General features: G+C 36.0%; 1 non-coding gene across 1 annotated transcript; it reads right to left on the bottom strand.

Annotated features, from left to right (window-relative positions):
- Nucleotides 1-4553: 4553 nt before the first annotated feature.
- TRNAP-UGG lies at nucleotides 4554-4625 on the bottom strand. The gene has a single exon. It is a non-coding gene; the product is annotated as a tRNA-Pro (tRNA).
- Between the last annotated feature and the right edge of the window lie 572 nt (nucleotides 4626-5197).

Raw genomic sequence — 5197 nt, 5'->3', positions numbered from 1 at the left:
CTCATATGACAAGAAAATAAAGTTGTATTGAATGCACCTTAGTTTCATTTATGACAAACTCATATGAAACATAATTGCATTAATAGTACTCAGAGTTGGAGTCTATAAGCATTTCATAAACTTTCGTGCAATTCATGCTTTATTAAAGATGAGATAAAATTTGGGGAACTTTAAATTACTTCATGTGGAGCTTCAATTACTATATGCTAGTTACAATCTTTAGGATTAATTAATTGGACACAAATTCATGAATTTAGGGAATTTTTTGTGTAATTATCAACTACAACTTATGTTTTCAAATTTTTAGGACATAATTTAGGTAGTTGTTTTTATGAGTCGTAAACTTTTTAGGACACTTTTTTTTTGTTTGGATAAATTTGAACAACACTGTCTTATAATTTAATTTAATTTTATATTTAATGTGGTGTTGTTTTTTCAATCTTATTTTAATTTTACAGCATTATTTTATATTAATTTACTTTTATTTTTATTTGTTTTAACTTTCAATTTTAGTTTCTATTTGAGTTTTGAACCTTTGAAATTTGGGTTGTGACAGATTGGTATCAGAGTAGCCGGATTTTAAATTATATAAATGTTTTCTTAGGATAAAGAGTCGTATATCTCTTTGACTCAGCTCAAACACGTCTCTCCGCGACAAAGTAAGCAGTCTAACCCTATTTTGTAGTATATGATATGTTGTAAAACTTGTATAAATTTATTGTATGTTTTGATTTTCGTGGTAGTTATAAAATGTCCTTGGACGTTAAAGAGTGAACGTTAACTATATAAGACAATACTGGATCAACGTTATAGTGTCTAGATATCGTGAGGAGGAAAAGAGTGTTCATGAGATATATAACTAGCCTTAGGAAAACAGAGAGTTTTCGTTGCACAATGCGAGACATCTAATCCGTGAAATTTTGGTACTATAAATGAAGAAACTAGAGATGGTCCCCAAACGTCTGTATGGACCATTTCCAATCGCACTTTCTTTGATTCTCTAGCAGCTTTTGTGAAGCTAACTCGTTTATATTTTTCCATAACGCAGCTCTCACAAACACCCATATCAATAGATTTTAGGCCTTCTAAAACTTCATTTGCACCCATCATCTTCATTTCTTTGATGCTCATATGTACAAGTCTATTGACACTGCTGTAGGGTGTAAAAACTTGGTTGTTGTTGCTGTTACTTGAATTGGAAACCCTCTTAGCAACAACAACTTTTTTTATACACTCTAGTTGGTGTATAGGGTTCCATATTTTAGGTCATGCTTCCACCATGACACCCTTCACAATCTTTCTCAAACTCTTTCCAAACTCGGCTGCATAACCTGTGCTATCCAACTGACCAATAGAGATCAGATTCTTCTTGAGATCAGAAATATTTATGACATTCTATAATGTCCACTCACTCATTTTCTGTTAAAGTTTATATGTAGACATCTCTCTTCCCTTCAATCTCCAACAATCTCCAACGTTTTGTTGTCGGCAATATACACCTTCCTAACATTTCCTTGTTTTAAATTTTGAAAAAATTCCTTACTTGGAGACGAATGAAACGATGCAACTGAATCTAAAATCCAAAATTCAATTGGGCTATTCACGCTAAGGATTAAAGTATTCTCAGTATCTTTGCTGAACATATGGAATTATTGTTATCTTCAAATTTGTGATTTTTCTTTTCTTCAATTTTGTACAATCTGTTCGAAAGTGTTATTTTTCTCCACAATTTCAACTCTTTCGTTTTGTTTGTTTGGAGATTTTTCACCGTTTCTTAATTTTGATCACCCATGTTTGTTTGGGCTCTTTGATTTACTTCTTCCCCTTCGATCAACAATGAGAGCATTGTCTGATGAATCTCCAATTTCTCGTTTGGGCTTTCGCTGACATCTTGAATTTCATTAAATTTCAATTTATTAGATCCTCGTGAACTGTTGATTGCAGCAACAACAGTATACCACGACTCGAGTAAAGATTACACAAAAATCAATGCTTTAATTTCATTTTTTAACATAATGTCCACCCAACTCAATTGACTTACAATCATGTTGAACTAGTTTATATGATTTGCAACATATCGACATTTGTAGATTGAACAACCTCTGCATCAAATACACCTTGTTCATAGCCGACGTATTTTCGTACATATTTGACAACACCTTCAATATTCCCGATGTCGTCTTCTCTTTGATGATGTTGAACGTCATGTTTATGGACAGCGTCAATCAGATTAATCCTACGGTATGTATGATTAGTCCTCAAAATCTTATTTACACTCATCAGAACTAAAATGTCCCAAAATGTACTATAGGAGAACGTGACCAGTTGTTGTTTATTCACTTTTAGCTTATAACATTGCTCTATTTGAAATTGTTTTTGACGTCTTTCCTCGCTCACGTTTTCTAAAATATTTCTTCTAAACATGATTTAAGCATACACTGCTATTTTTCGTTCAGTCTGAATTTTGCATGGTTGACTTGTTCACTGAATTAGAACAAATGTCACATAATTATTGTCTCACTACTGCAAGAGTGCGATTGTTACACTTGTCTTTCTTTCAATTGTGGGCCGCATCTTCTGACTAGTTACGTGAGTTTGGCATGGAGCATATGTGTAGGTTGAAAAAGAAATGGTTGGATGTGGACTGCGAATAAGGGTTGGGCCACGGAAGGTTTTTTTTTTCTTACCACATATGGACTTTGGGCTAGAGAGTCTTAAATTTGGGTTCGTTTGAAAAATTTTGGTTCGTGTTTTAGTTCAAACGAACCCAAATTAAACCTACTAGTTCCTTCTTCTTTGCACAACTCACTCCTATTCTCTGTTCTATCTCTTCTTGCTCTCTGAAACTTTTTTATAGGCTATTGTTCACCGATTATTTGGGAGCATCTTCCTTGAAAGGATTGTGACCACAGATGACCTATGTAGAAAATTTGTACCCATTTCCTAAAACCTTTAGCGGACAACATACCCAAAACAGATGCGCTACACCTCGTCTCACCCCTCCGGAGCATATGATCCACCCAATCGATGAACGCTCAAACCAAACTCGCCCATACTTTTTGGCACAGGGATGCGACAACCAATCCGAGTAATCTATAATGGGGAGACCCCTTAAAGAAACAAACGAGAATGACTCGGTTGATAGCAGGGTTAAAGAAAAGGTGAGTATGAAAAGACGTATCGCGTAACCGTCCCTGTAAGCAGCTTCATTCTTTCTTGATCTATGAACCGACTTTATGAAAAAAAAATAAGTCTTTCAGCTGAAAGTGTGACTGTTGGGTATGGATAAGCGAACCTCTTGGTTTGGGGGAAATCGGTGATGTTGGCTAAGAAAGCTAAGCAGGCAAGTACAGGACGGACAAAATGCACATAAAAATTGATTGACATGATCCCTCTCCCTCTTAGTTTGGCTAGTTGGCTAGTTACACGATAAGCAGGAAAGCATACCAGGCAAGGAAAGAAAGGTTGCTCGATCTCCTGTAAGGCCAACCCTCAACGGCGAGCTCAACAGGCAATGCTATAAGTTCAATAGAAGTTCAAGGTTTCGTCTACTACGGACCTGGAAGCTCTTGGAGGAGCTAACATGAAATGAGAAATACATTCGATTACGACAACTAATAGATAGCAAACTTTTTGGTAGAAACTGATTGATCCCTTGGCTCCGGCAAGAAAAGGAAAAGGTAGTCGTAATCCTACCTTTTCCGTCGGACGAGAGGAAAGTTTGAGCTGAAAGATTGAATCACACTTGGTAAGAAAGGCGGGCTTAGCAGTTTTCTCCAAACGTATAAACAAAAAGAAGATACGGATACACATACATTTTCGCATGGAAGAACCTAGCTGAACCAGATCAAGGGTCCTAACCTAGTTCGACTGACCTTCTTTGGCTAGCCCCCGCCACTTGTAACGAGGTCAACCCGTATGTGCTTTTTCTTTTCGTTTAGTGAGATAGCTTACCAGCTCTTTCAGCTCATAGCAGCAATATGAAAAGCGGAATCCTCATCCTGAGTCGAGTCCACATTGCCATACGAATTGACATCTCTTTCATTGGAGCACATTGATGCCGAAGGAGTCTTCGAAACCGGTGGATAGGTATGATGACTTCAGGCTATTCAAATAGCATGACAGCATCACTAAGTCATACTCGAAATTTCTTTTTCATAAATCTGTCTGATGATTTATAAGGTAAGGGATTTTAAAAGACAAAAGAAAGAAAGCGTGTATAACTCAGATCCATTTTCTCTTCAATTCGTAAACTTCAGATAGAATTTGGGCTTGAAGTTCCATTATTATTAGATCGAAGATCTCTATTAGGTTTAGTGCACTTTGGTAGTTGCGAATGTTGCCGTAATTGAATGTCTTTCTCATTCGACATTCTCTCTTACCTAGCACTCATACTTGCAATTGCGTATACGCGAAAAGAGCTCGCATTCGACTTTCTACCTCGGCGTTTTGTGCCCGGTTGGTTCAGGAAAATGCCTTTATAGTAGAAACGATATACTTGAGACCTCTCACACCTGAAACGATAATTATTTTAGTACTTTTTTTCTTTTGGAGGGGCATTCCGAGAATCGAACTCGAGACCTCTTGCACCCAAAGCAAGAATCATAACACTAGACCAAATGCCCTTAGTATGGATTTTAAAAGACAAAAGAATGACAATTTCTTTTTCATAAACCTGATAATTAATTATTTTAGTGCTTTTTTTCTTTTGGACAACCTCTTGCACCCAAAGCAATAATCATACCACTAGACCAAATGCCCTTAGTATGGACTATATATTATGTTTTTTTATGGAAATTACTGTATTGAGAAGAAAATAATGTAAGTTTTAGTTTGATAGTTCCATTTGAGACACATATCGGGGAATACACAATTAAAGAATGCCTATTGAAAGTGGAAAAGATAAAATGATATTAAAAAAGAGCATCATCATAGTTTTAAGATGGAAGAATATACACTACGGTGTTTGAATTGTTTTCTTTGAGGCTCATTCTTTTGAGAATTGAACTCGAGACCTCTCGCACCCTATGCGAGAATCATACCACTAGACCAAATGCCCTTTCTAAAAAGTTGCAACATTTTTAACTCCTCAGTATATTTTTTTCTCTCAAGTTTGAAATCTATTTTCTTGAGCGGTTGTTGGACTATAAAACAAAAAGTTGATGGTCTAGTATGCAAGTGTTCAAATAAACTACAA

The sequence above is a fragment of the Cucurbita maxima genome, unplaced genomic scaffold (genome assembly GCF_002738345.1).
Source record: "Cucurbita maxima cultivar Rimu unplaced genomic scaffold, Cmax_1.0 Cma_Scf01386, whole genome shotgun sequence".
Lineage (NCBI taxonomy): Eukaryota > Viridiplantae > Streptophyta > Magnoliopsida > Cucurbitales > Cucurbitaceae > Cucurbita > Cucurbita maxima.
This window is presented reverse-complemented; position numbering and strand designations above follow the sequence as displayed.